The sequence below is a fragment of the Anomalospiza imberbis genome, chromosome 7 (genome assembly GCF_031753505.1).
Source record: "Anomalospiza imberbis isolate Cuckoo-Finch-1a 21T00152 chromosome 7, ASM3175350v1, whole genome shotgun sequence".
Lineage (NCBI taxonomy): Eukaryota > Metazoa > Chordata > Aves > Passeriformes > Viduidae > Anomalospiza > Anomalospiza imberbis.
Genome location: NC_089687.1, coordinates 27,971,105 through 27,982,018, shown reverse-complemented (window position 1 = coordinate 27,982,018; position 10,914 = coordinate 27,971,105). Strand labels below are relative to the sequence as shown.

The 10,914-nt window shown below is 46.3% G+C and overlaps 2 long non-coding RNA genes across 2 annotated transcripts; one reads left to right on the top strand and one right to left on the bottom strand.

Annotated features, from left to right (window-relative positions):
• The first annotated feature begins 434 nt into the window (after positions 1–434).
• LOC137477337 (uncharacterized) lies at positions 435–5,860 on the top strand. The gene is made up of 3 exons (XR_011000940.1): positions 435–1,211; positions 4,763–4,945; positions 5,046–5,860. It is a non-coding gene; the product is annotated as an uncharacterized lncRNA (long non-coding RNA).
• LOC137477338 (uncharacterized) lies at positions 4,768–10,262 on the bottom strand. The gene is made up of 2 exons (XR_011000941.1): positions 7,277–10,262; positions 4,768–5,725 (listed from the first exon to the last, which is right to left on the bottom strand). It is a non-coding gene; the product is annotated as an uncharacterized lncRNA (long non-coding RNA).
• Positions 10,263–10,914: the final 652 nt, after the last annotated feature.

The following is a 10,914-nucleotide window of genomic DNA, read 5'->3' as shown; positions in this document are numbered from 1 at the left end:
GAATTATTGCTGGGAGAATATATAACATGTGTGTGCACAGCTCTGTAATGTTATTCCTGTCTCATTGATAAACCTGGGCAGATTTCAGAGGCAGATATATTTGTAAATATTGCAGGGAGCGGATGGTCTTTGAGCTGATATCCAGACAGGGGCTCAGGAAAGCAGCCCACACCCGAGCTTTGGTGTTCCCCACACAGGGCAGCCACAACGTCTTTGGGCCCCAGGAGGGGAGAGGTAGCATCTCCCCCACCAACCCACCACCCAAATAGTCTGTGCAGCCTTGTCTGCACACATTCGTATTTGATAGCACGTTTTCCTGGGGGGCAGTGGGGGGGCTTTTGCCACTAGAGAAAAACTTATATTCCTCAAATTAAAGCAGAGATCTTAATTTACCTCTCTTTATGGACACACCTCCATTGCAGCCAGTAGGACTCAGGAAACCTAATTTGTTCCAGGGAAGAAATGAGAAGCCTGAGACTGGATACTTTCTGCATTCACATGGATAAAGACTGAGGCTTGGTTTATTCTTAAACCAGTGCCATTACAATAGCAGCACACTGCCACTCCCACCTCCTGCACAGATGAAAGAGAACTTGAAGCCCCAGCTATGCTCTGGCTCACCCATCATCATCAGCCTTCCTGCAGGTCATCCCTGGACCACTCCAGGAGTGCTGCTTCCCTTGTCCCCACCAGTGCATGGCAGGCTGTGAACCACTGACTGACACCATCCCTGTTGCAAGTTGCCCTGTCACTGCCAGAGCCTGCAGAGTCCAAACACCAAGGCCCCCATCACTCTGCTGTAGGCCAGACCTTGGTCTTCTTCTTATTAGATACCACTTTTTCTTCTAGCCCATAGCACACACAGCACAAATCTGCAATATTTCCAGTCACAGGCAGCCACCAGAGATGAAGCTCTAGGCCTCTGTACAAAGCTTGCGCAGGGGTAGACACATGTGGGGCCCAGAGCGGATGTGATGGTTGCTGCAGGCCCCCTCTGGCAGAGGAGATGGCTTTGCCCTCGTGTAACATGTGACACCAATGGAGCTGTGATGCTCAGGAGTGCCAGCACTCCCCTCCACAGCTTTGTTCCTGCAGCAGCCTGCACCCAGCCTGTCGGCAGCTCCCAAGGAAACAGCGCACTCCCAAACACACCCCTGCCTCCTTACCTCTGCAGGGCACCTCCAGATTTGGCCTAGCGAGCATGTTTACTGGTGGGTTATAAATAATTGCGCATGTTGACACGCGATTGTTAACATGTCTGTTGCTATTGATTCAATAAGGAGTAAGATGTTTCCCTTCTCCTTGGCGCGGCACTTTGCCTGTTTGTTTCTGGCTGGCGCCGAGTGCCGAGCAGGGGAGTGACTGCCAGCAGCGCTTGGCCATGCCCGCGCCGATATCGGCAATGGGCTTCTCGTTGGATCCTGCAGATTGAGCGGGGACACACTAAAAGCATGTCAGACTACTTGGATCCTCCTGTGAGTTGAGAAGCAAAGCATTTCTCTGAGATTAGGAATATTTTGCTAAACTTTGAGTTCCTTCCTCCCCAAAGCTAGGGCTCAGTGCTTCCCATGGGCACTTCATTTTCTATGTCAGTTCACACCAAAGGCCATAGGTCCTGAAAAAAACCTTTTCCTGCCTGGCATGAAAACAGCTGCCATGTGCTTGTGCCAAAACTGGGACACCACTACCAGCATTATGCCCAGCACCCTCTAGCATGGGACTTGGCCCTTGTCACCCATGAGGGACAGTGACATGGTGTCACCTCACAGCAGGGCACCCTGTGTTGCACTCTTCACCTGAGCTGGGCCAGCACATCCCTCTGCCCATGGCAATGGTGTTGAAACACTTTCAGCCACCAGCAGTAGCACTTTGGGAAGCCTCATCCAGATTCAGGAACGCAGGCTGTTCTCCTCCACCAGGACCCAGTCTAATACCCTTGCTGCCCAGCGGCCGGCGTGCCTCATTTCAGTCCTGCAAGAGCTCTGCAGCTTCCAGGGCACTTGTTGAAGCAAAAAAACACTAACTGTTTGCAATATCAGAGCCTAATAAGAGAACAGGCGTGCTGAAAGCACCATGTGAACCTTCAGCTGGGATGTGGGAGAAGAAATAACCCTGGCATTCAACATGTTAAAATATTTAGATTTTTTCATGGTATGATTTGTTAAGGAGGCAAGATTTATGCAACTATACTATTTACTTTCCAGTCCTTTCTGGTACTGCTATGCTCTGATGGCTGATTTCAGTCAAAATTAATGCCACTGAGGAATCTCAGATGTACCAAATTCCTAGGAGTCTCAAGAAAATATGTAGAGAGACTTGAACTGCTGTCCCCTCTGAAAAATAAGACTGCCATGTAACATTACCCATGCTATTAGATACCCCAAATCCTGCATGGGAAAGCAATGCTATACTCCAGCTACCAAAAAAAGTATCAGGATGAGCACAAGCTAATCAAGCCATGGGAGAGAGCATCAGTGAGAAAACAGGATTCCTAAGTTCTGTTGCTCTTGCAGCATTTTCCCCTCTTAAAAATGGAATAATCAAGAGGCTCTTTCTCCAGCCTTCTGTTCATGCTCTTTTTGGATTGCCTTTCTCTAGCTGCTTACACACAGCACAGGGGTTACTGTCTTTAATACTGCACAGCATCCCTGAGAGCCCAGGGATAAGAAGGCTTTGGCTGCGACTTGGCAACTGCACAGCTGCATGCTCCAAGAGGGGAGAGGAAAGGAGGAAAAATCTGCTGTCCATGTTAGCCTCTAGCCTCAAATTTCTGTTTATGCTGCTTATGAACAGTCAGGTGTGAGCTGAGAGCTCAGCAACGGGCCCTGACACTCTCCCTACGTGTGACAGGCACTCCCAGCACTGAGGGGCAGCTTGGCACAACTCCACACAGGTATTAGCAGTAAGCAAATGGCTTTTGATTAGAGATGAGGAGCAGTCGCTACCCAACAGCAACCGAAGGCCAATGTCAGCAGTGCTTCCAGAAGGCAGGAAAGGAGGCTACACCAGCAGCTCACTGCCTCCCCTTCCCACACAGGCTAAGGGCTCCACAAAGCCATGGCAGAGTTGAGCATCCCACACTTTTAATTTACTGCCCAGATGTGCAGAGAGCTGGATCAGGCTGCTGGAGCTGCACCTCAGCAGCTTCAGGGTTTACTGGGCCAGCTTTTGAATAAACCCATATGCTGGCCCTGCTGGACCCAGACACATCACCCAAGCTCCATTTAGAGCAGGAAGGAGGCGAAGAGCCAGAGGAGCTCCCTGTCTTCCCCAGCAGCAGGTCTCGCTCCATCCTGAAGCTGTGCCATGCTCGGAGCAGGGCAGCAATGGCAATGAGCAGAGGCTGCGGGCACACAGGGCTGTCTGCCAAGTCTAGTAACTACTGTGCCCTCCCTGTTGCTTTCCTTCAGAGAGGGACAAGAAGGGAGTATTATTATTTTGTCTTTGCCCTACACAGGCAGTACAAGGTACAATGAGATACCCTTAAGCTGAGCTTCCACTTTCCTGCCCCAAGGCTGTTTCCTTTAATGCTGTAGATGAGTGGGGTTATCCAGTCACTTTGGCACCTCCCTTAGAGCCATCTGTGTCCTTTCTGTTGTGCCACTCTGAACAATACAAGCACTGCCATTCCTCCTGCGTAGCCTTTCCTCTTCCCCACCAACACAGACTGGCCAGCCAACCGTTCCAGTCAACCACATCAATCCTCCTGCCACTCACAGTCATCTCAAAGGCATTTACTATAGATATAATGCACAAAACACTCTTACATATTCTGATAACATCCCACGCACATTCCCCTGTGAGTTGTAAGCTCTTTGAAAGAGACACACAGATGCTCCCATTGCACAACACACTTGTACCACAGGGCAGGAGTAGCCCTGCATGCTCAAACAGGGCTGGAAGGCCGTGTGCTGCCCTTCTGGGCAAGTTGGGCTGCCAGACTTTCAGGGTACAGCCCAGAGGGGACCAATGCTGGTCAAAGGGGTTGAAACTCCCAACTTCCCTCCAAAGCCTGTCTGAGGCTTTGGAAGGACATAACTGCAGAAGGGTGTAAGACACAGCTAGATCATGCATTTGAGCCAGGGTCAGCAACTACATGTTGCTCCATTTTTAGGGCGTCCTCAGCAAAAGCATGCTTCAGAAAAAGAAAGCAGCCTCAACAATTAATTTTAATTTAGTGGTAACAGCTCCACAGGTGTGGAATAGGGTTTTAAAGAAAAATAAGGTCTGCACCTCTTAACGAAACTTAATGTGTTCAATCCACAGCTCCCCATAGCTATTGAATTCATTGTACACCTATGTTTTATGCATAATGACTTTTCTATCTGGTATCAGACAGTAATCATTCCAGAAGGCAAAAATCTCAAAATAACCACAATATATGCATACAGAATACATTTAAAAGAAAATCTAAATTGACTGTTCAGACCTTCCCTCACTTGCCAGTGGATCTTCTCCAAACAGAAGGCATTCCAAGTCGGCGTAGGAAATGCTAAGATAGCATGCTTTCCATATTGTGTTATCGGAGCGTCTTCCAAAAACTCAAGCTTTCCCATACAACAAAATGTCATGAAGAAGGTTTTACTCCAGTCTGCGTATCACAGGCTGTACATACTGCTTTAGCTACTGTAAGGTTGGCAAGCAAAGCTTGTAATGACTTGAAGTACAGTTTAGGAGCAGAAAAACTTTGCTTCAGAGCCACTTGCTCACACTGTCTGATTTTCATTAGGAGGGGTTTGTATGCCTGTGTTTTTTCCCCCAGGAATAAAGACAGAGATAAATGTCAGAGGGGACTTTTTGGTTTTCAATTCACTGCATGGAGTCTGATTAATTGAGCTGATGTTGTATTCACAATGAAAGGAGGAGGAGTTTCCCAGAACCAGCTAGCCTGGCTGAACTGAGAACTGGGTCAAACCCTGGCAGCAACAACGCACTTCAGAACACAGTGAGCATCTTGGTTTTAAAAACAGATTTTACACCCAAGCACACAGCTTCCCCCTCTCCCTCTTATTAACATCATTTTCTCTCATCTCTGTTTTCACAAGGCCATCAAGAAGCAGTCTCTGCAATGCTTCACTCAGGCACTATCACAGCAAAACCACCACAGCTGGGTTCAAACAGTACAAAAAGCAATAAGTAGTATCAGTACAAGGAAGCTAAGCATAACAACCCACCAGAGCACCACAAAACAACCCACCTGGCCACGAATACATGCTCACACTGTCTTACCTGGCAGAGTCCAAACCACTCAGTGGTCTTCATGGAGCATTTCTACTCCTGCTGCAGCAGTGGCAGGTGGGCAACAGGGAACCTGGGATAGAACCAGGAAGCCTTTGCTGCACATCTCCCTTGCTGGGGCCAGTTGATGCAGCTCAACCCTTCTCACTGCTGCATGTCCTCTGCCAGTCACCCTCAGCTTCCTTCCTCTGAGCTTCAGCTGAAATCAATGCAAAAAAAATAGCTCACTCAGAGGTTAACTTGGAGCACCTGGTGCCCAGGCCCTGTTAGGCACCTCCAAAGTCTAAGTTCAGACATCACAGCTGCCTCTGCTCCCGCCAGCCCAGTGCTGCCCTGCGGTGTTCTGGCAGGAACCAGGCCCCTGCAGTGGCAGGGACTCCCAGTCTGCTCTGTGTGTGTCTGTGCAGATGAAGATCCTTGGGGGCTTGGCTCCTCTGCCACACTGATAACTCTGTGCACATCCGTCAGGGCAGTGAGGGTGCTGATCCTACAATCAGGCCCAGGCGAAAGGAAGAGGAAAGAGTTTCACTAGAAACTCAGTCTTTGGCACACTGATTCAAGTTAAGTTCTGAGTGAAACAAAATATGCTATAAAGACTTTAATAAAAATCCATTTACCCAAATAGAGTCCTCATTTTCCTTTTTTTTTTTTTTTAACTGTCAAAGAATTTGACAAATTTGATCAGATCATATCACTGAGCCGAAAGTGTGAGTTCTGGGAATGAGCTATTTGCATCACTGTAGCTCCCCACTTACAGTTTTGGGCTTGCTACATGCCCCCCTCTCTGCCTACTCTGCTATTACAACCCATCTGATCTCACTTTGGGTGGAAAAACACACTTCTGCAGGCACAGAAATCTTCACAGCAAAAAGGCTGAGTTCTTGTCCACAGCCCAAATGGGACAGGCTGGGGGTCCTGTCTTGCCCCTTCTGGTGCTTCCAGGGCCCCAGCTCAGCCCACACTGCTCAGTGGCAGAGCCCCGGTGTGCCAAGCTCCACACAACACAGATGCCAGCTGCAAGTTGTGCGCCTAAGTGTAAACATGTGTGCAGATACATTTGCTTGCAAAGGTGTGGGCACAAAATTTGGCTGAGCAGCTGTTTGACCCAAGCTCCAATTAGACAGGATGGCATAAGGTAGCTCTTTCTCCTGGAGGCACATGGCAGTGAGTAAATATACGTTTCTCTCTCTCAAAAGTGATGGTCATGTGCAAGGTCCAGCTTGGCTGAGTCACCATGACTACATGTCTGCCACAGGAACAGCAACAGTGGCCCTCTCCACTGCCCTGGCACAGAGAGGTGCTGCCAGCTTCTCATGATTGTCTTTCGTCAGAAGATATCACGTGGAGCTCACACACACATGCTGCTCTCAGGCTCCAGCGCCCACCTCTGCTGGAAAGCAGCCACTCCTCAGAAGAAGCCCCACTCAGCAGTGAATAACAGCTGCTTTTGTGAAGACCAAAGTACTGCTCTCCTTTATTTATTTTCCCTGTGCTCAACAAATGCTGTAATGACAGGAGCAGGACAACCAAAAACTCCCCTTTCCCTCCAAAATGCCACCTTTCCTCAGGACACCACTACAGCCCATGTGTTTTCCCTTCCAAGCAGCAAATCCTGGCAACTTTTCTGAGAGGTTTGAACACCCCAAGTGGTGATGCACAAGCAACCTCCAATACTGAACAGTCCCTAGATAAGCTTTTTTCTAGGAAAAAATGAGGATTTAAAAGGAAGCACTGCAGCAAAACTCCCCAGGCACAGCTGTCACCCACCGTGGCAGCTGCAGCCACGGCTGCTCACATCCCGCTGAAGCAGGAGCCCACAGCTCGAACGTGGCAGCGCTCTGTGTCATCCACCAGTGCCATGGTGTGAAAATGCCCACAGCTTTGTTGATCTGCCTGCCTGCCTTGCCTGTTAGTCAGAGAAGAAGAGTAGAAATAGCCATGGTGTGGCTCTTAACAGTGTCAGTCTGGGGACAACTGGAATGTTCTGAGGCATAAAACTGTGGGTGAGTTTTTCAGGTCATCTTCTACATGTGCTCACCTGTGGACTATCAGCTGTTCAGTGCAAGCCAGTTTCTAGAATAATTCTGATGTAAAACTGAGTATTCTGGAAAAAAGCTTGTGGTTTCAGAAGTGGTGGTAGCACTTGGTTATCAGTTCATTCTTGCTTTGAGCCCTGTTGCCCATGAAGTCAGTGTGCCAGAAAGAGAGTCCTCAGGCCTGGGATGAAAAATGAATGTGTGTCCTTTCAAACCCCTCAGGATGCCCTGAGACATCCATCTCCTCTTACCAGGATTGCTGTGCTCCTGCAGACAGCGTGCTGTTTGTCAGATGTGAGATCTGAGAAGACATCCAAGCAGGAGAGAAAAGCTGCAGCTTCATCTTGAGTCACTTCTGGTGGGAAGAGGGAAGAAGGTGATGGGGAAACAGTTTCAACAGCTGCTCTGAGGTGAAAAGCAGCAGAGTGGAGGAGGAAGAGAATACATAGAAGGAAATACCTTGGTGTCCTTCAGAAGCATGTTTTTCCTTAAGGGACCCAAACCAGAAGGTATTTCCACCAACCAAGTCAGGAGTCTTGCAATACTGCACAGCCTGAAATTAACGCTGCCCTGTGGAGGGTTTGCTTGCTCAGCTCCTCAAAATGACCTTAAAATAATTGTACAAGCCATTAAAATACAGTCACCAAGTTATGGATTTCCATTTTTCCCTTTCACAACTGGCAGGTAGTCTCTATTAGAACAGCTTTTATATTAAAACAGATCAGAAAATCAAAGACAAAAGTAAACTTCTCCAGATGCAGCTCCATTTCCAAACATCATCAACCAAAAAAGCTTTGAAAGGCTCCATAAATTAGGATTGAAATAGATACTGCATTGTGGTAAACCTGAAAGGTGTCATGACAATTTTGATTTTTTTTCCTTTCATCTCTAGTTTTCAAGAAACTGTTTATAACATTACAAATAAAAATGTTTTTTATAAAATCAGTTTCAATGTGAAAAATTGGAATATTCCCATCTACAAGTATGAATGCAGCTGTTTTAGCCTGCTTAGAATACTCTATTTTTATTAAATATTTTCTTTTGATAAAACAGCATTTTTATGATAGAAATTTCCCAACTAGCTTAAAGTGTAAGTCAATACACTGCAGCAAAAAACTCCAAGCTTAAGATTCAAGTTCTCATATTCTGTGCTGGCCGTTGGGAAATAAAGGTTTTGCTCATAGACTGAATTTGTTTGGTATGCACTTGCTGAAATGTAATAAAGAGGAGACCCTGGAAAGTAACCATAGATATTGGCATTCAAGTGAAGCAGATTGAACCTAAGCTTATTTATTTCACAGTGTTTTCTTTACAGAGATTTTTTTAGCTGAGTGGAAACACACAGCCATGGGTTTGTCCAGTTCCCTACTCCTTCCCTGAAAGCATCCTGGGAGCATGCTGGGTTTACCACATTTGATGGGAAGATTTCTCTGGCATGACTGTGGTTACTATATTAGCAGCAAGTTTCTGACATTGCAGCCTCATAATAATCACCTAATCTTTTTATGTCTAAAGACAAAACACTTCCATTGGCTTTCCAAGAGGTAAGTTTTCATAAGAAGAAAGATTTTTTTTTTTCCAGCAATGTGGAAGAGAGCAGGGAGAGTTTCAAAAATGCCAGCATCTGCTGTAGGTCAACTCTGGGGACCTGCACAGGGCAGGGCTGTCCAGAACAGTACAAGTGGGCAGAAGGGCAGGTCTGTGCCTGAACATGGAGTGACTCCTGTCTCCCGGGAGAACACACTGCCCCTCTGCAGCTCAGAATTAACATGCAGCATCTGAAGGCTTTGTACAGTGAAAACGGTACAATTACAATTACACAGGGTGAGAACTGTCATTACTTAACTGTGGGCCTGTGTTGGCTATGGGTATGTGCACAGGACAGTTTATCAGGGCACTGTTCCACAGCAACCTGCATCTCACTGGCACTGTAATGGTTAATGCCTAAAACTTGCCTTGGCTGAGATCCTTCTGCTGTTTGATGGCTCAACTGAAGCTTGATGTTTATGGTGGAAATTGTCTTGATTTCTTTAGATGAGATGAGCATCCATGGAGTTTGAAAATGTGTTTTAATTAAGATTCTGCTAAATTCTACCAGACACCTACTTGGAAAACAAAGCAACTGAATAATTAACTCTGATGAGAGCAGATGCTGCTCTAATGACAACCTGTTACTGCTCAAGTGCATCATCAGTTGTTTTACTGTGTTCTTTTAATATGTCCAGAGATCCTCAGCTAATGAATATATTGGTAGCAATGCATCTAAAATAATTCTTCAATGTGGACTGTAGTAAGAAAAAAAAAATAGCCAACAACCAAAAATCTGAACATGCCGAGTTAAACTGAAATAGTGTTTCTGCTGGTCTGCGTTCTGTGTGCTTGAAAGCAAACACTTCTTTAGTTATCCTTGTGGGATTATTTTAGCCATACATCAAGTGAAGCTTACAAATTGATGAGAATCTAATGATGCATTTATTTACAGATGTGCAGTTCTGTTCCCTGTTATGTTGCTGAGGGGTGAGAAGAGGGAAGGCTTTTTCTCTCCCCTATATAATGTGCGCAGTCGTGCATTTGACAAAGTGACTAGAAAAATACTACCAGCAAGATTTTACCCTGTTATTTCTCGCCCTCAAAGAATAAATCTATATCATCTCCTAAAATATAGACAGAACTCTAAAAAAACCAGAAAATAGAATATTTATACTTAAATAACGCACTTTAATGACACACTGCACTGCCTGTTTTCACAATATCTTGTGGTTTCATCTAAAAGCATGTATTAAAAATGGTGGGTTTCTATTTTGGACCTGTCAACATCAGGAAGTTTTGGTCTCACCGTAAAAGTAATGAGATGAAATGCAATAAAGTGAGCAAAGACATAAAATGGGAGTATCTAGGTCATACTTTTATGTTTCCTTCTCTATTTTTTATAGTATCAGAATTACCTCTTCTACCTTCAAAGGAGCATTGAAGAATAATTGAGGTACTCTGAGATGTTTTTCGGGGCCTATTGGCCCAATACCCACCAGTCTAGCAGAGCTAATGGCATCAGAAAAGTCTCTAATCCCTGGAAAGAAGCTGGGCATTGCTGGGAAATGTGTGCAGGGACATCTCCATAAGCCCCTGGGGAGCAGCACTACTCACCTCAAGCCCAGCTGGATACCCACAGTGCAGCTTTTAATGCCCCAAATTCTGTAAACCCAGCAAGAGTCCAACAAATACTGCCAAGCCCTTGCCCCACTCCCCTCAATCCTCCTCCCTGGGTGACAGGCCTTGCACAACCCCAAAGCCAAGATGCCACAGCCACTGGCAAAGCCTGTCACAAAGGCAGCAGCACTCTGAAGAAGGGAAGAAGCACCTGAAGCACCTGTGAAGAGTCACACTTTTGAGAAAGCTGGTCAACTCATTTCATCCCAGCATCTCACACTGCCTTTTTAACAGTGCTTTACTGCAGTCAAGCTGGTTGCATTCTTACTAGGGAGGGAGAGAAAAAACCCAACAAAACCAATTTAAAAGTTTGGTTTCTTCTGTGACCAACACCTAACTGCAGGATGCAAAGCTTCACAGGTCACCTTTCCTGCATAAAGGATAGTGAAGCCCTCTGAATGTATAGGGCTCACAGCTATGCCTTTTACAGAGA